This window comes from Orcinus orca, chromosome 8 (assembly GCF_937001465.1).
Source record: "Orcinus orca chromosome 8, mOrcOrc1.1, whole genome shotgun sequence".
Lineage (NCBI taxonomy): Eukaryota > Metazoa > Chordata > Mammalia > Artiodactyla > Delphinidae > Orcinus > Orcinus orca.
Window position 1 is genome coordinate 42,446,090 of NC_064566.1, and position 20,184 is coordinate 42,466,273.

The 20,184-nt window shown below is 46.6% G+C and overlaps 1 protein-coding gene across 10 annotated transcripts in view; it reads right to left on the bottom strand.

The window, feature by feature from the left end:
• The window catches only part of BMAL1 (basic helix-loop-helix ARNT like 1), a 104,107-nt gene that overhangs the window by 72,258 nt on the left and 11,665 nt on the right, over positions 1-20,184 (bottom strand). For 7 of the 10 annotated variants that reach the window (XM_033404463.2, XM_049713794.1, XM_049713796.1 and 4 more), the window contains exon 2: positions 945-1,017. The exons of 1 other annotated variant lie outside the window; for it this stretch is intronic. The gene's annotated coding sequence lies outside the window, so the exon portion shown is untranslated. Of the gene's footprint in view, positions 1-944; positions 1,018-4,768; positions 14,772-20,184 lie in introns of those variants that run through there. 2 more of the 10 variants (XM_033404454.2, XM_033404456.2) reach the window with 1 other exon arrangement.

Here is a 20,184-nt window from a genome sequence, read left to right on the forward strand (position 1 = left end):
ATAAATCCTACCATTCTTCCTTTGCAATATCTCTCCTATTGGACCTTTTCTCCATTTTAAGCACTGTTAACCACATGACCTCACACCTGGATTGCTACTGCTGCCTTGGAACAGGACCCATGCTTCTTGTCCAGCTATCAGATGAATGCTCCTAACTTGTTACTTCGGCCATTTCACTTCTTTGCCCCAAATAACTTCAATGGCTTCCCACTGCCTTCAGGACAAAGTCCAAGTGCCTTAGCCCAGCACAGCATTCAGGGTCTAGAAAAGGAGTGGGCAAACTATAGCCCACAGGCCAAATCCGGCCCACGACCTGTTTCTGTAAATAAAGCTTTTTTGGAACACAGCCACACCGTCATATACATATTAACTATGGCTGCTTTCCCACTATAATGGCAGAGTTGAGTAGCTATGACAGAAACCATATGGCCTAGGAAGCCAAAAATATTTACCATCTGATCCTTTACAGGAAAAATTTGCTGACCCTGGTCTAGAATAGAATAATCAACCACCAGCAGATCCTGAAGAAGTTCTTACTCACCACTCCTTTGGATGAAGTTTTTGTTCCTGTGGGTCTTCCGCTGAGCCCACTTTCTTTACATCTTACACCCACCTTCTCAAGCCTGAAAAGCTTATTTCACTCCCCCCTGGACTTGTCCATCCTTCAAAATGCAGCCAAAGCCGCACCTCTCTGTGAGGCCAGCTGCGTCCATCCCCTGCACCCCTGGGTGTTTCTCCTCTGGCTTCTCCCTCTGCACCTACTGCAGAAACCTACAGTGGGATCCACTTCTCCTGTGGATCTTTTCCACCTATACTGTAGGCTTCTCTAGGGTCCAGGCTTGGTACCCTTCACAGAGCAGCACCAATGATAACTACCTTGCCCTTCATTCCAAATACCAATCCTTGACAGCATAATTTGGTAAGAAGGCATCAAACAAACTTACCAATGAAGGCCTAGCATTCCACATTTGAAAAGTTAAGCTTGGGTCCAAAAGCATGCACTCTAGCCAGCACCACCTAAAAGCCAATGAAATAAGAGTTTAACTTTAAAAGAGAATATTTACATGTTTTCTTTAAATTTACAACCCCAATAAGTTTTGATTTACTGTCCTCCCAGGATGTCTATTTCTGCTTCTCTGCCTAGAAAATACTGCTCATCCTTCAAATCCACTGGACAGCCTTTCCCTGGAAGCCATCCCAGTGTCCCTGACAGGCCAGGCACCCTCCTCTCGGCTCCCATGGAACCTCGGTGAGACATTTATGGTAACATGCGGTACAATGTAGCATAATTTCTTATTTGGGAATGGAGTCCCTAGACTGTAGGCTTATCAAAGAGAAGCGATCTGAGAAATTCACCCCTTCCCTTACCTCCAGTGCCTAGAATACTACGGGCATTTAGACAGTCCTCAATAAATATTTGTAAAATGGGTGGAAAAATAACCTACTCAATTCATGAACACATGCCCAGGCATCTAAAATTCTGCTAGGCCGCAATTTTCATCAGAGTAATGCATGCTTCAATCCCACTGCTTTTAATAGGCAACGGGTTTAACAGGAAGGATTAATGAGATTAAGCTTCTAAATGCACATCTCTGGAATGACACGCCCATGGGCAGAAACCTTTAGAGGCTCCCAGAACCCAAGAAGGCAAGCCCAACTCCACAGCCAGGCTGCCAGGCCTGCAGCAACTGGCTCAGCCTGAGTCTGCAGCCTCAGCTCCTGTGATCTCCCCCAGAGGATGCTTCAATCTAGACAGATAGGACTGGTGCCCAGACCCTTCTCTCAGCATTCCTTCCAGCTGGATGTCTTCCTCCCCTTCTCTCCACATGATCTCCCTCTACTGAAATGCTTCCATTTCAACATCATATTCCCAACCAAGGTCATGGTGGGGCTCAATAAGATTTTTTTTTCCTTTCTGATTTTGTGTGTGTGTGCGTATGTGGTGGTAAAACACACATAACAAAATTTACAAGCTTAGCCATTTTTAAGTGTGCAGTTCAGTGGTATTACACACATTCACACTGTTGTGCAACTACTACCAGTCATCTCCAGAACTTTTTTTTCATCTGCAAAACTGAACCTTTATACCCCTTAAACAACAACTCTACCTTCTCCCTTCCTCTCAGTCCATGGCACTCAAAAAGTTTTTGTGGAATGAATGAATGAATCATTGAACGAATGAAGACATGAATTAATCTGACCTCAACCCTCCCCACAAAAGCCAGAAGTACTGTCTGTTTCTGCTGGGTTCCCACGACACTATCTTCACATCTTTCTCAGACTTGTTTCAATCAATCTTAAATGACCCTTTTTTGCACACCTGTATTCTCCTTCAAGGCGGGAACTATGACTTATTTGAAAGGCTAAGTTTGGGTCCAAAAGCACGCATTTAGCTTCTCCTCCATGTTGTTAGATCCAAAGGGTGAGTCTGAGTCCTCCTCTTACAGCTTTTGCTACCAGTGAATCAAGCCCTCTTGTTTGACCACTCTCTTCACTTGGCTTCCAGGCTAGCACTCTGGGTTTTCCATCTACCTCACTGGCTGTTCTTTCCCTTTGCTGGTTCTTCCTCATCTCCCCACCTCTTAATGTAAGAGTGCCCCAGGGCTCGGTCCTGGTTCTCCTGTCTTCTCTGTATTCCTTCAATCACCCCCTGGGTGATCTCACCTAGTCTCATATTACCTATAGGCTGAGGATGCCCAGATTTCTCTCCAAGTGCAGACCTCACCTCTGGACTCCTGGCTAATATATCCTACTGCCTGTTTCAGGTAAGATGTCAAGTGGACAGGAGGTCTGTGTGAGATGTGTTCCATGTCTCAAACTTGACACGTCTCACACAGACCCCTGATCTTCCCCCAGACCTGCTCCTCCAGAATCTTATCCATCTCAGTTTAAGGCCATGGTCTTCCAGTTGCCCAGGCCAAAGATTCGGAGTCATTCTCGTCTTGTCTCGTCTCTTTCTCTCTTATTCTCTATCCAATCCTCTGGTTTTTACCTTCAAAATATATTCACAATGTGACCATTTCTCACCTCCTCCACCATTACCAGCCTAGATTATTGCAATAGCCTCCTAATTGGTGTCCCTGCTTTCCCTGCTTCTATTTTTGGTGTCACTCCCACTTCCACCCATAGCCTATTCTCAATACAGGAGGGAATCTGTTACAACATAAATCAGATTATGTCATTTCTTTGCTTAAAATTCTTGCAAGCCTTCCCAGCAAGGACAATGCCAAAAGGATAAATGTTTCCAGAGCAGACCTGCAGGCCCTGGGGCAGCGATGGGGGAGGCAGGGCCTTCAGGCCTGCATCTTCCTCTCAACCATCTATTTCTCGACTGGCAGTCCTGACACACCTCCTATTATCTGATTCCTTAAAGAAAAGAAACTTTTTAAAGGGAGAAAAGTAGAATCAATCAGCTTCCTTTTCCAGTTAGGACACCACAAGAAGCCAGTAACACCCACATTTCTTAAGAAGCAATAAGAAAGATTTGTCAAGTCTGCCACCACTTAATGACTAGTTTCCAAAGAGAAAGCTAGCCTCTCAGGGAACAGTTGGTGCTGGTGGTGAGTCCTCCTGAAGCACCCCCTGCCCCCTCCAGCTGTTCACCACGCCCTATTTGCCTAATTGTCTCCAGACTCTGTCCCCCTCCTCAACCCCTCGACGCTGTGGCTGGAGGGTGAAGTCCAAATGACATAAGGATCCAAAGACTTGAATTAGCTCAGGTCTCATCTGTTCTCCCCAGAACTACAGCAGCAGCCTCTCTACCAGTCTCCCCAGCTCTCCTCATTTACTTATTTCCAACTACAACTTTACACAGTGATAATTTTAAGAAAACCTAAATTTGATCAAGTCCCCTGCTTTAAAACTCTCCAAAGAGTTCCTACATTGCCATACTATAAATTCTTCAGAAGATATTATACAGTGAACCATAGTAAATATTCTTTTCTATCTTCCGTAGATGCTTTTCTTCTGCCTTCTTCCTTAAAAGTCCTTGCTTGCGAGCCCCCTGGTGGCCTAGTGGTTAGGATTCCGAGCTTTCACTGCCATGGCCCGGGTTCAATCCCTGGTCGGGGAACTGAGATCCTGCAAGCCATGCAGTGTGGCCAAAAAAAAAAAAAAAAAAGGCCTGGCTTGATCTAATGGGGGTGGGTAAACCATCCGGCTCAGATTAGTCTACTCCCTGCAACAGTGATAGGTCAAAAAGGATAAGCACATCGCCCAAGCTGGGCCAACCATAGCCTTTCTCTAGGATCAATATATGGATGCAGAGAAAGGAGTTCTCCCTTCACTGGAATTGGTAAGCGGGAGCTGTCAGCAGTGGTGCCCCCCAGGGAGGGTGGCCTGTCTGCAGTAGGAAAGACTGATGTCAACACACAAAGAATGTAAGGTGCCAGATAGACCACCAGCAGCGTCAACTCCCATTCCAGAACCTCTTGCTTTTGTGAACTCCTACAGCACCCTTCCCAGTTATGGAACCAAGAACTACCCACTTATGCCTCAGCTAGCTGGAGTCCCAACAGGCCCGCCATGACGTTTCCTGTATCTGTGCCTTTCCCCACAATGTTTCCTCTGCCCAGAATGTGTGCTCCTTGGGTTTTACACAGCAGCCAGGCTTTCTCTGCGGAGCCGGCCCTGAAGGGAAGCACAGTTAGTCCAATCTTCCGGTCATGCTCTAAAAGGCCTAGAATATACCTACTCTGTTACACTTACACCACTCCCCTAGCTCCCCAATCTCCTAGCTAGTTGCCCAAGCTAGAAACCTCAGACTCACCTGGTCCTCGGACTTCCTTGTGGCCCGCATGGACTCTCCCTTCTTCCTTTCTGCCCCACGTCTGCTGTCGCAGTCCAGAAATGCATCCTCACCTCCCTGGGCCCAGGCACCAGCCTCCGGGTCTCTCTGCCACTCCCCTCCCCATCCCTCCACACTGCTGCAGAGTTGAACCTCCAACATCCCTCCTGCCACCTACAGAGTCAAACCCCTGGCGTGAAGGCCCTTCACACACTGGCTTCAACCCAATCCTCTAATTTCTCCCAACCACTTCCACTTCCAGGAGGATGCGGTAGACACACCTTTCCCTATTCCACCTGCTGTGCACAACAAAAACCCCTGCACGTGATATGTAAAACAAACAAGAGAGGACTCTGAAAGGCGGAGTGAAGAAGGCAGACCAGTGAGGGGCCTCAGGCCTGGAGGAAGGACACCATGGTGAGTGGCCTGCATTTTCTTTTTGCCTCACTTGGAACGGAAGAACCTGGAGATGCCAACAAGCACAGACGAAAAAGGCTCCAACAAAAGCTTGCTGCCTCGAGCAAGATAGACAACTTTTAGATAGTAACTGCCCTATATCAGCCAAACACCACAGAAAACCCCATGGTCCCACCCACACCCATACAATAAAGTGCAAATGACATGTGCAAAGATCATCTACAGCTAACCATACACTTAATGGTGAAAGACTGAATGCTGCCCCCCAGGATTAGGAATAGGCAATGCTGCCCACTCTTACTCAGCAAAGAGCCAGCACAAGAGGCAACAAACGGAAATAAAACAGATTGGAAAGGAAGAAATCATCTGTATTTGTAGATTATGTGATTGTCTAGATAGAAAATCCTGTGGAATATACAAAAAAAAAAAGCCTGCAACTAATTAGTGAGTTTATCTAGGATGTAGGATACAAAATAAAAACTCAATTGTTTTTCTGTATACTAGCAATGAACATGTGGACACTGAAATTAAAAATACAGTACCATTCACAATCACTAAAAAAAGAAAAAGAAAAGAAAAAAAAGAAAATGAAAGAAACACTCAGGTGTAAATATAATTTCTTCCAGCAAATCACTGTATGATCTAGCCACATGGGTCTACTCTGTCAGGAGGGCAGGAACAGTACATTTGTTTCCCTCTCCAATGAAACCAAAATACCCAGCCAGTGCCCAGCACCTAGTAGGCATGCAATATTTGCTGCCACAGCTCGTACCCTGCTCTGTTTAAGATAGACTTTCTTCCCCTTATGCTCCTAATGGGAGCACCATCTACTAAAAAATTCCATCTCTCATTTCTGCCTTGGCAGGTCATGATTGCCAAGTAAGAACCAGGAAAACTGCTTCCGCTTCCACTCCCAAACACACTTATATTCTTACATTACACACAGCATGGATTGGAAGTGTCCTCTGCAGGTATCTCTTGGTTACCCAGGGGGACACTGGGTCCCTTCCACATCAGTCCAAGGGGCCCCAAGACTCAGTCCAAAGATCCCAGGCAATGATGTGAGACCATTGCCAAAGTTGTTCCATCCAGGCTCTGTGCTGGGAGGAGCTACAGATGTCCTCCCTCTGTCTGAAAGCTCAGTTGTGGAAAAGAATTGCCCATCTGTGCTAAAGAAAGTACTGTGGAGGAGAAGAGGCTACGCGAGATACATCAGGGCCCAGAGGGCGTCCAGATATCTTTTTTCAAACACTTTCCCCCTCTTTTTACTTCTGTGGGTAGAAAGTGAGTCTAATAGTCATTAAGCAAAAGCCAAGAATCTCAGAACTATCCCGATTCCTTTCTTTCTGTCACACACCACCACCAACCCCGCAGCAAAACCTGTTGTTCCACTTTCAGAACAGATCTCAAATCCAACCACTTCTCCGCACCTCCACCATCACCACCACTCGGGACCTGGCTGCTCTCACCACTCACTGGGTAACGAACGGCAACAGACTCGACTTCTCTCCCTGAGTCCTCCCTCAACACAGTAGTCAGGGTGAGCCTTTCATGATGCAACTCAGATCAGTCACTCACAATGCAACCAAGTCCTGACAATGACCTTAATGGCCTGGCCCCCTTCACTTCCCTGCCTTCACTTTCCACCATGTCCTCATCTTCTCCTCGCTCCACTCCAGCCACCTTAGCCACCTTTACTTGCTGTTCCCATGCCTAATGCTCTATCCCAGTTAAACCCACGACTCACTTCTTCCCCTCATTCACCACTACACTATGAGTTCACCAAAACCCTTTTTTTTTTACCTTGTGAGCACATGGCTGGACTACATTTCCCAGCCCTCCTTGCAGTTAGGAGTACACTGAGTGTGACTGAGTTCTGGGGTGGGAGGGATGCATGCTTCTTCCAGACTGGCCCACAAAAACCTCCCCACAAAGTCCTCTCTCTTTTTCCTCACCCTCCAGCTGAATGGAAAGGAATCTGAGGGCCTTGAAGAGGGCAGAGCCACAAGATAGAAGAAGTGTGGGTCCCTCAATAACCACCAAGAAGGATGCCTGCTTAACCAGGAGCAGCCACATTGGAACTTTTCTATATGAGAAATAAAAGTTCTCTTGGGTTGATATGCTGAGATTTGGGGGGCTGTTTGCTATTCAACCTAACAATTTGGTCTCCTTCTCAATGAGGCCTTCTTTGATTGCTCTATTTAAAATGCTCCCAACGCTTCTTAGCTGACTGCCTTGCTTTCTTTTTCTCCACAGTCCTTATTACCATATAGCGTACTGTATATTTTATTTATTATTTTTTTCTCTACCTCCCCAAATTTGAATGTAAGCTGAAGGCAGGAATTTTTGCTTTTTTTTGTCATATCCCCTGGGTCTAGAACAGTGCTTGGAATGTTGTAGACAATCATGTGTTGTTGAATGAATGAATAAATGAATAAATGAATGAATGAATGGACTACATGGGCTCCAAGGTCAGAAAGGCCTTGGAGTGGAGGCCCACTCTGCCATTTACTACCTGTGTGACCTGGGGCAAGTTACTCTCCCTCTGTAAGACTCATTTCCTTCAACTGTAAAATGGGGGTAACAGTGCCTTCTTTATAGGGACTGGGAATAATTAAGATCATGAACATAAATCTTTCAGTATAGTGCCTGGAAACAGCTCAGGCTCCATACACGCTAATTACCAGCACTGTCAACTCAAGGCCAGAGGACAAGACTGGGTGTCAGGTGCTGGCAAAGTCACTGGTAGGGACACCTATCAGAGAGGAAGAAACTGAATGGATTATTTACATGCACAAACTCTTCTAGAAGAAATCGTGGCAAATACCTAGGTAGTGAAATTCAAGAGCAGCCTAAAAGTTCTCAGTAAATTGCAAACGATCAGAAAAACATGACAACTGGTGTCAGGGGTGATGAAAAGTCTGCAGAAAAGCACTGCTCTGGAGAGAGCACAACCCCAATGATGAGAGATCACTTTGTGCCTTTTAAGAAACAATTTTCACAGCAAAGCTCCAGAAAAGAGAGGCCTCTTGCATCATGAGGACAAGGTAATAAGGCTATAAAAATGGAACTCAAATAAACGACACACAGAGCCTACATGGGCCCAATTTTCCAGGAAAAACAGTGATCGCTACAGCATTCAGATGAGGCAGTCACACTTGTGCCTGAGCATAGCAAATAGCTTTCAGAAATCATTAGGCTGCAGAAAAGCCACTGAGTTTGCCAAATTAGCAGTGCCAGCTCTCACCTGCCCTTCTCTGTCATGCTCTCGTCTTTCTACTGACAAGAGGACACAGACAATCATAGCCAATGTCTGCACCTGCTTCACCATCTTCAAAATACACAGCATCCTGGAGTGAGCAGCACCTCAGTCAGAACCCTGCAGAACCCTGCAGAACCCTTCCATTGCCCTTTGTGTCTGCAGCCTGACCAACCCCTCTCCCAGGCCCTCTCAGCTTTCACTGGCTCAGACCTGCTCTCAGATCTCACCTCCTGGAACTCTCTGCAGTGCTGGGCCTTGTTGACAAACCCCCTTTTTGAAACTCCTTCTTCCTGTGGCCCCTCACAGCTCTCACAAACTCCCCCATACCCACCACTGCGATCCCTCTCATCTCTGTCTCTGGCCCCCTCTTCCACCTCTGCACCTCTAAACATTGGTACCCCAAGCCTCTACGATAGGATGTCTACCCACCTTTCTGGTTCTAGTGCCTGTTCTTCCCCTATATTGGAGGCAGGACAGCTTGGTGGTTAGAGGCAGATATTCTGGAGCCAGACCAACTGGGTCTGATCTTAGCTGTACAGCACTATGGTCTTGGACAGATAATAAATTGTTTTATGTCTATTTCTTCATCTGTAAAATGGAGACAATTATAGAAGACCTCACTTGGGTCACTGCAGGGATAAAATGAGCTAATATAGATAAAGGTCTTAGAACCATGCCTCGCACCTGATACACTCCATAATGTGCTAGCTATGACCACTATTACATGAGCCCATTGTTTCAGCCAAACCCCAAACATACACCATGTCCTTCTACCTCCGCTTCCTCTACTCAGGCCTTTCACTTTTCCTGTGAATGTCTATCTCAGCCAGGCCTTAAGGTGCTGACAAAAGCAACCACTCTTTAACACCTTTCTATATTCCCTCACCCCAGCTGTCCAATGAGATGGAATACCTCCCTTCTCTAACAGGGTGGGGCGGACTTCTCCCAGGGCCCTCTTCCTAATCTCGCTTGAATAATCATTAATTTTAGATGTGTCTTACCTTCCCACTCCCAGTTCATGAACTCCTCAGAAACAGTGGTGCATTGGGTTTTTTTCCCCAAATTTTTATCCCCTGTAACCTTATACACTGTAAAGACTCAGTCAACATTTGCTGGGTTAAGCTGAAATGCAGAGCCTAAAGCCTGGGTCTACATAACAATCTACAGAGACTAAAACAACAACAGATCAGCAGGACAGGGGAAGCCTCCCCCATCACCCCAAAGCCAACACAGATTTCAGGTTAAAAAGAATACAGGGGGAACTTCCCTGGTGGCACAGTAGTTAAGAATCCACCTGCCAATGCAGGGGACATGGGTTCGAGCCCTGGTCCAGAAAGATCCCACATGCCGTGGAGCAACTAAACCCATGCGCCACAACTACTGAGCCTGTGCTCTAGAGCCCGCGAGCCACAACTACTGAAGCCCGCATGCCTAGAGCCTGTGCTCCACAACAAGAGAAGCCACCACAATGAGAAGACTGCACACTGCAACGAAGAGTAGCCCCAGCTCACCGCAACTAGAGAAAGCCCACGTGCAGCAACGAAGACCCAATGCAGCCAAAAAAAAAAAAAAAAAGAATACAGGGGACCAAGTCAGTCATATTTGTTTCTCAGTTTCATTCTAGCCATTTCCTAATGGCCAAGAAAAAGCCAACCTTTTGGCAAGTTTGCAACCTGCTTCCACTTCTAAGAGTATTCCTGACAGGCTCACTCTGTCTTAGGGAGACATGTTTTCTTCCCTCAAAAATCCTATTTACTTTTTGTTTTAGGCTACTTCTTAAAAACATCCTTAAGAAGAGATCATTGTTTATTTTATTTTGTTATTGTTTTAAATAAAGTGCCAAAGATATAGGGACACATAATTCCTCAATTTGAGCAGGTAGATTACTCCTTAAGAGAATGTACTGGGCTCACCTCCACACTTAAGAACAAACAAGCCATGTATTACTTGTAAATACACAGCCTTTCACTTACATCTAGTTTCACATTACTGTTAGCCTGCTTCTTCATTCATGGAAAACACGACAAAGACCTTCCTAGCATTTAAAGTAAAATTTGAATATATCCTCATTCTTCTTGGAAAAAAAAATTCTGATTCTCCATCTAATCTTGGGCCATTGCCATTAGCTAGATAAATGCCAAACTAATGAAATGATTCTGTAATACACAAAGACGGCTTAATGCAGCATGAGCTGAAAGAGCAAAAATTAGAAGTAATCTAAATGCCCCATAACAAGCTCACGGCTTATTGAGGGCATTCCCTTGATAGTTATGCAGCCATCTTAAAGAAGCATGCTGAAAACGAGGGAGCCACATGGAAAAACGCTGAGGATATCATCTTAAGAGCAAAGGGGATGCAATGTGTAGGGATATGTGTTTGTGCCACTAAGGTTGCCCCAGCTGGGCAGATTAGGTCGCAGGTTAGAAGTAAGAAGCAAGGAAAATTAGGGGAAAGCTGAGAGAAAATCTCAGTAAACAGGGCCAGAGGGGCTGGTGGTAGGAAAATGTGAAGCCTGGGCATGGGGCAGGGACCCTACTTAGGAGTACAGAATGGGAGATAGGAAAGGCACCCCAAAGCCAAGGTCATTTCAGGAATTCTATCCCAAAGCAAGCAAGGGGAATGGAGAAGAGAACCCTTCCATTGCAGAATGAATCAATCTCTGGGTGAGAAAACAATTTTCAAACCCCTAAGATACTTAAAGTCAAGCCTTGGCCTTTCCACAGTGTTGCCACCAGGCTCCCACTGGAGGGCTCGGCCCTTCCTAAGCCTCTGAGGCTAATCCCGCCCCAAGGCAGGAGGGATTTAAGGGGCTCTAGCCTAGAACACAGGGATTTCGCTTGTTTGCTGATAGCCTGGCAGATAAAGAAAGTGAGCCCCAGTGAGAACAAGTATCTTGGCCAAGGCCACACAGAGAGTTAGGGGCTGAGCTGACACTTGAATCTGAGTCTGCCAGTCTCTGGGTTTAAAGCTCTTCCGTAGAGCAACCTGATACAAGACTGACAGACGAGGCAGACTGGCCCTGCACAAAGTGTCGGCACCCAGCTGCTGACAGAGATGCAGTGGCTTATGAACAGGTGAACCAACCAGAGCAGGGCAGGAAGATCCCAGGGACCCCAGGGTACCAACAGTTGCCCTCAAAGAGAAAAAGCCCCCTCTTGTACCCCAGTCCATGCCAAACCCCTGCCTCTAACCCCTCAGCCTCCTGTACTTTGTGGGTTCAGATGAAGCTCACTGCCCTTGTGGGCGTCAATGTTGGTCCCTAAAGGCATGACCTCCGGCACTGCTGTGCCACCTGTGGGTTCCACAAGACAACTCCATCTCTGGACAGGAGAAAAAGACTCCAGAGCTCCTCCCCACATCTCCCGTCCCCCTTGATTCCTACCCATACCCCTACCAGAATCCCCAGTCTAGACACCTCCTGCCAATACAAGAGGCCAAACTTCCGGTCTGGCATGTAAGGTCCTCCCTCAAGGGGCCCACACCACCTACCTAATCAGGCCTCCTAAGGCACCCACACCCCTCCCCAGGCTGGCCAGGGGCTGCCCTCTCGTCCCTTATGCCACCTCCAGAAGCCATGCTCTCCTCCCCTACCCCAAAGCCCCTAAGCGCCAGCTCAAGCTTTCTCTCATTTTCCCAGGCCTCCTCCAAACACATTGGTGTTGCTCACATTGTCTCCACTGAATGACCCCAATCCTTCGTGGGCTAAGTAGCCAAAGGGCCAGGCTCTCAAATATGGAACAAGCAGGTCACCCAGACACTGCCATCCAAAGGACTATGCACAGGAGGCCCTCTTTTCCCCCAAACCTGCTCTAAATACACCATTAGACATTCCATCATTTAAGTGGTTGTCAAACTCTCCCTTGACCCGCCTTGGGATGGGGTGCAAACATTAGGCAGTGATGCTGGACCCGGGACAGCTAGTAAGGGTCCTGATGGATTCGAGAGCATCCCACCTACCACAGCTGCCTGCAATGAGCACTTCCTGGGCTCCTACTACGTGCCAACCAGTGGGCACAGGGCACAAAGACACAAATCCAAATGCACCAGTTGTTGCAGGAATTCAAACTCAAAGAGAAAAGAGTGAGATAAGCCTCTCTAATGCAGCGTGACAAATGTCACCCAGAGAGAGAAGGCACAGAGGGAAGAACAGCAAGGAAGAGAGGCAGCCAGGATTCAATTCAACAGAGAAGGGGCTGGGGAAGGGCTCAGAGAAAGCCGAACGGTCCCTGAGGGGTCATCAACAACAACAAGAAGCAGAAGAGTCGCCAGCATGTACTGGGTGCTGACTGTCTGCTGAGCACCGCACGGAGCACTTTGCTTGCTCTACTGCAAACTCATGCACTTATTCATTACGGACCCCTACTACCTGTCAGGCACTGTTTTAGGCACTCCGGATAGAGCAGTGAACAAAATAAACACGTGTTTCTGCCCTCAGAACTACTGAAAGAAGACGATAAACCAGATAAATAAGTAAAATGTATTTATGTTAGATGGCAGTAAGCACTAAGAAGAAAAGTAAAGCAAGAAAGGGAGACAGGGAACGTGGGGGTGGGGCAGTGGGCTGGGTAGTACAACTTTAAACCAGGTGACATTAGAGAGAAGACCTGGAGAAGCTGCATGAACAAGCCATCCAGATATCTGGGGGAAGAGCATTCGAGGCAGAGGGGCAGCCAGTGGAAAGAGCTTGGACAGGAAGCACGCCTGGCGTGTTTGAAGAACAGCAAGGATTCCAGGGTGGCTGGAGTGAAGCGAGAGAGGGGCAGGCAGGGTCAGTGCAGACAGCCGCACAAGTTGTGCACTGCACAGCTCAGGAGGGCGCCGCTCACATGCACCACAGTGCGCTACGCAGAACCCAGTCTGCTCAAATCCTCACCAGGCCCTGGGGTGGGAGATGAGGTCAGAGAAGTACTGGGAAGCCATGTGGGCCAGGAGAAGGCTTTTCCTCTGAGTGAGACACGAAGCCACTGTCAAGAGGGTTCTGAACTGGAGGCATGACCTGAGCTGAGCCCCTCTGCACAGGATCACTGGGCAGAGAGCACAGAGTAAGGAGGCAAGGTTGGAAGCAGAAAACTGCTTCGGAGGCTATTGCAATAATCACACTCAACTATGTACGTATTATCCTCACAATCCCACGAGGATGGTTCAATGATCACTCTTTCATAGATGAAGAGATTAGGCTCAAGAGAGATTTGGTAACTTGCCCAAGGTACTCAGCTAGGCAGTGGCAGATCGGCCAGGACTGGGAAGCAGGGGATGAGTACATTCCAGGTGGAATGAATAGCATCAGTCATAGAACAGGAGATTGGCAGGGCTTGCACACTTGGGGAAAACGGCAAGGGCAGTCAGCGAAGGCCTGTCTGTGCCCTGGCCACTCTCACACAGAAGCCTGCTAGCAGTGTCCAAGCCAGCACTGCTCCCTGGACCAGAACCACCACCGCCTAACCCAGCTCCCTCTCCACGCTTGTCATCCCCACCTCAGTCCACAGGCAGCCAGAAGAGTCCTTAAAAAACATAGATCAGATATTATTTCTTGCTCTCAACACTCCAGTGGCTTCCCTTCATGCCAGGTGACCAGTAGACCCTCAAGTGATGCTGAGTGAATGGATGACTCCCTCATCCCTGCAGCCTCATCCAGGCCATCCTGTCTCAAAACAGGGGGAAGGGCCACCTCTTCCATCCCTCCTCAGCAGGTGTGGCCAGGACACCATATTAACCAGTCAAAATACACGAGGAGAGAGGGCAGCATTCAGACAACCTTGGGGCAACTTTCAGATTAAATTTTTTTAAATAAAATTGCTTACTCCAGAGCAACCTGGACACACTTTACCACGTTGTGGCCAAGGAAAAGGAGGTCTGCAGATACGCTTGGGCTGGAAAGACTGTAACAGGTGCCTTGTCCCTCTGAGTTCCCAAAGCTCTGGACAGCACTCTCTGTGGGGACGATGTCTAAGAGCTGCATGAGCTGGACAGAGTCATAGGCACTAGGCAGCCAATGAAAGGCCTTCCTCACCGAGTCTGTGAATTTAAGGGGTGGAGCCAATGACTATTCTCTTCTGGAGGCTAAATACAGTGGACCAAAGTTATCTCAGAAACGAGGGAAAACTATGAAATGAAGGCTGAAACAAAACTTTACCAAATGTGAGCCGGCGACTATTTGGAACAAAAGGATTTATTTCCCAAGGATCACTACCACTCCCATGGTTTAAAACCAGGCCCTCTGAGGGTCAACTCCTTCCAAAGCCTTTGTTATAAGCAGAAGGAGATACATAAACATACACACATACACTTGCATGTATGCAGATATATTTTCACAGGAATGGTAACAACACCGAAAGAATGAAAATAGTAACAAGCTCTCCCCCACCCACCCACCCAAGAAAACCGAATTTAGTAACAGAGAGCCTCCCAAGCAGGCCCTGGTAGGAGTGTTAAATGATCACTGCATGAATGACTTGTTCTCTGGTTAAACAGCACAGTTTGTGGGTGGGAGAGGAGTGGGGGGAGCTCTGGAAGCCAAGTGAGTCCCCAGACCCCTTCAGGAGGCAGACAACTTCAGGTTTTCCTATACTGCCTCAAACCGGTACGCGGCAAGCTTCAAAGGCTTGCTCTTTGAGCAGGAGGATGGGAGGAGAAGGGTCAGAGAAGCAGTCGTAATATCTGTAGAGGAAGGGGGCTGAGTCTCCATGGGGGTGAGGGGCCTGTCTGTCCCGGTTCTCGGAAAGAGGAGACACGAAGAGCAGGATGAATGGCTGAGTCCTAGTCTGACAGAGAAGTACAATATAAAAGAAGGCTCAACAAGGGAGTTCAGGAAAATTACTTTTATTTGACCAACTCCAAGCTTTTCTGGGCAGTCAAAAGCCAAGCAGATAAGTGAGGCAAAAAGGTCCTGTGAGAGCTGGTCATCAAGACTTTCAGAAAGGGCAACAGCTCAGTGAATTCTTCCAAATACATGCAAAGGTCAGACTCGGGCACAAGCGAAAGGACTGGGGGTGGCTGAGTGATGGGGAAGCAGGGTGAAGCTAATGAAAACTAGTTGCCCGAAGGTGACAGCCCAATGTCCCACTGGAGGGACAATGAGAAGCTGGTCCTCATTAAAAGTTGGAAATTAGGGAGAGAATATAAGCTTATCTTTAGACAAAGTTGTGGCATGCACAAATCCAGACCCCTATGTGCAAACTGGCTCATCACTGTTTGGAAAACATAGACATGCACCTTGGGCAGTCCAGAGATGGGCAGGTGGAGGGACCAAGAGAGCCGGCCCCTGGCTCATGCCTTCAGCTTTTGCTTTCTCCACCTGTAGATCCCGGCTGGCCCAGGCTGACTGAATGGGAGAAGCAGCTCAGAGGTCTCCTTGATCTCACCCCTCTGCGCCAGAAAGTACCGAGGACATAGCAGGAGCCAGGCCTTGGAAGCTTTCCAACTCTGGTCCCCCTGCTCCACTACAAATGGGCGCATGTAACCACCTCTGGGGCCACTCTTACAATCTGTAATTGTCTTTATCATTTATTTCTCCGTGGACTGCTTCTCTCTCCCACCAGAATGAAAGCTCCATGGGAGCAGAGGCCAGGCCTGCCTTGCTCATCGCTGTGCCCCCAGTCAGCATCTAGAACAGTGGCTGCCACATTGCAGGATCATAGCAAATGAATGCATGGCTCGGAGACTGCCTGGCTTCAAACACCAAGCAGTCATCTCGAAGAGCTGTGCCTGAGCCTGCCCTGCCCTGTCATGAACAGATGGAGGGGACACTAGAACTGGAAGGGTCCTGAGAAAACAAAGGACAGGGTCACGCAATCCCAGGGTAATAGAGCCAGAGGTACCTGAGGGACACAGGAATACAGGATAAAGGAAAACAAGTCACACAGCGAAGGGGAAACCTGCAAAATTCATTTCCTTAAGTGACTGTAATAAAGGCTAGTCAAATTCCAGGAGGAGCATTACTCAGGACATCTTTCCTAACACATTATAAACATTTAGCTTTCTATGTTAACTTCCAAAAGGAAAACATCCTCTTTATAACAAGTTCCTAAATGCCTCAGTCAGAAAATAATTTGGAGAGGTCTGAGTTAACATGATGGTTTGAAACCCAGGCCAGGTTGCCAAAAATAAAGACTCTTGATTTGGCTGGAGAGTATTAATTTGTGGGACTAATTTTTAACTGGCCTTTTATGATTATAAAAGTAATACATGCTCATTGTTGAAAAATAGGAAACCGCAGAGAAGAAGATGAGAATGAAAATCACCTCTAACTCCACAAGATGAGAACCACTGATAACACTGGTGCATTTCCCTCCTTCTATGAATGAAATTTTAAGAGTTGAGTGCACACCGTGAATATAATTTCAGTTCCTGCCCTCTTCCAGTAAAGTTCACTTAAAAGCACTCCATTGGTTTCCAAGAAAGAAGTTTACCCTTAGTGAATAAACAAATTAAATAACAAAATGAATAAAAGAAACCCTTCATGAAGTTAAAAAAAAAAAAGTGATTATTCCACTGAACCCCCATTTCCTTAGCAAAAGAAAAAAAATCACTACAGCTGAGACAAAAATGGCCCATAAGATAGAAGGATTAAACTCATCTTTGTATCCTCTTACCTATATCATATTTTCAAGAAATATATTTTGAACAAGCCACACATTTTTCAAATCAACAGAAGATTTTATAACTGTATCTTATTGTTTTGAAGCAAAAAATCAAGTCTTAATGGTCTTGGGAAAGTTTTATCTTCCAATCTGCAGGTGAACCAAACCATTTAAAGATGATCAGTTCACATTCACGGACCATGACATCCAAGTGAAAGTCTTATCTCCAGTTTTGTTGTATTCTGTGACCTAAACTGTGGAGTAAGCAAATCGCCTTGCCAAGGACATGTGTGTCATGTGCTACCCGGCTGGGAGCTGCCCTGATGTCTGCCTGCATCCTGGTGGGGCACGTGGTTTTACATGTAGGCCCAAGGCCTTGGCCAGTGGAGAGTAGAAGAACCTTTCCACCTAGCAGAGAAGACTATCCAGGATCAAGAGCTCCTTAGCACAAGGCATTTTTTTTTCACCTCTCATAATAGTTCACACTTCATTCAACAAACGTGTCCATGTCAGGCACTGGGCTGGGTGCTCTGGACACAAAGGTGAACAACACTGAATAACACAGACGCTGTGCCCACTTCCACGGAGCTGCAGTTTGCAGAGCACTTCCCCATCCATTATCCTCACACTAAGCCTGGGAGACAGAAAGGTCATCGCCATTGTTCCCATATTCTAGATGATAAGGCAAACATTCATTGGAGTATTTTACCCCAGGTTATGACATGGAAGAGCTAGACTCAAATCTAGGTTTTCTGACTCTTCATCCAGTGCCTAGTTTCTGAGCAATGAGTTGCCCTGACTTCTAGATGGCTGCACGTGTCCTGGTTTCTGGAAGCCTTCTTAAATTCTGACCCTGGACTCAGGCATCTTCCCAGCTTTCCTGGCAAGAGTTTCAGATCCTATTTACCCCCTTCTACAGTGTAGCACACTGCTAGCCTCCCCCAGTGTTCAGTCTCCTTTCCACCCTGAAAAACAGATTTTGCTGGACTCACGGCCTCCCAACTGAAGATATTTCCCAGCTTCCTTTGCAGCTAAATGTAGCCATAGGACTAAGTTCTGGCCAATGGGATAAAAGAATGTGCTACTTCCAGGTCTTGCCCTTAAAATTACTGCATGTATTACTCCCTGATCCTTTCCCCTGGGAGACAGTAAAAACTGAAGCTTCCACCTTCAACCACCAAGTGGAAGCCACTTGGTGGAAGCCACTGTCTTCATGTTGAAGACAGAAGGCCTGGACCCTTATCTACTCTAAACTGGTACATGAGAAAGAAATCAGCTTCCACCCAATTTCAGCCAATGTGTCTGTGGAGCTCCCTAATATAGGAATTTGCTCTGTGTCCCATCTAATACAAGAAGCTTGAGTGAGACCAGTTCTACATTCTCTTAGCAAAGCCCCTTGTCGCCAATTAAATACCTTAAAGGGGATGTTCAAAACTATGTAAGAAAGTATTCCATTCAGGTTTATTTCATGGAAAACTTTTCAAAAATGAAATTAACAGGATCTCCAAGATGATTTATGTTCAGGTCACAGGAAAATTGAGAGGGCCCAGAAAAGCAAACCAGCCTCCTATAGTAACAGGAGGGGAGACAGCTCTAAGTGGTAACACCACCAGTTCTCTCTCCTACAGCAGTTTACTCCATTCCTAGAAAAGGCACCAAGAGCTGAAATCATGTGAATCAAGGCTCATTTCTCCATGGAAACAATGTGATAATAAGAGCTTGTGTTCCCAACCAAGAACTCGATGGTCAACTTTTTAAAGAAATTACATAAACTCCATGTTTTAGCATCTATTAAAGCCTTGGGATTTTTAAAGCTAGAAGGGCTGCTGGTCCAATAATATACCGCAGAAGATCTCTGTATGTTCTGTACCATCAAAAGTAGGTGCAAATCAATTAAACCTAACACAGTAACCAATCACATGACCTTTCATTTATTCTGATTCAGTAACAGTGTAGTTTGTAGCACTTCACTTCAATAATTCCTGCTGACCTCTGAATATAGTAAATCAGAACACTTAAGAACATCTTCAACAGAGTAAGCAAAGAGGAACTTGGGAAGAAAGTAGAAGTTGTCAGAAAAGTGGTGTTTCAGCCTGACTCTGCCACTGACTAGCTTTGGGACCCTGGACTGTAGTTTAAATTCTCTAGGTATTTCTAGCCTGCAAAATGTGTCTTGATAACTCCTCTCCTCATAAGGCTGTGGTGAAGACTAGACAAGACAATACATGTAAAAACTACTTTGTAAATCACACATGAAAGGTGGATGGCATTGTTATCATGACCGTGACCTCGGGAAAGGCTTTTGTGAGATTTTGATGAGCATCAACGTGAAAATGGAGCAGACTACCAACTACCCAGCCACTTTTTGAAAAACTGACCCAGAGCAATTCTTTCGTAGTCCTCTCTTTCCCTCTTTAAAATCCCCCCATAGGCACTGGCTGGCAAGAGTTAGTCAATCTGCTGCATTCATCCTTGCCATCCATTTGCTCACAAGCCACAGGGAAGCCGGCAAGAGCTGCTAGATGTCAGCCATGGCCATGAAGGAGGGAGAGACATGGCCACTATCAACCAAAAATGCCTTCCAAAGACCCACTGTGCTGTCAGAAACCTCAAAACCAGATTCAGAAAGCATTTTTGGGTCCCAGGAAAAGGGAGGAAGAAGAATGCGTCGGGTAAGAGTGCAGGCTCTGGAGTGAGACTGTCCTGGGTTTGAATCATGGCTTTCACACTCACTGTGTACCATCAAAGGCACTGGGTCTCAGTCTCCCTAACTAGAAAGTGGGACTGACAGTGCCCACCCCACAGGGCTATTGTGAGTACTAAATGGGAAAAGTCATGTGAGCACTTAGCATAGTTCTCGGCAGAATGGTAAATGCTCGAAGGTTAAGTACTGCTATAATTATTATTATGAATAATAAGTACATCATGCAATACTAACAGTAATTAAGATTTGGCAAATCTATAGTCCTTCATATCAAGACTTTGCTACAAGCTTTATAACCAAGTATTACCTGGACAGCATGCTGAATCACCCACTAATTCCCCAAACTAATCAAGGTTCTTCTGGACTTCTTCCTATTGCCCCAGGATAGGTGAAACGTCTAAGAATGCCCAGCTGGCCAGCTGGCTAGATTCTGACA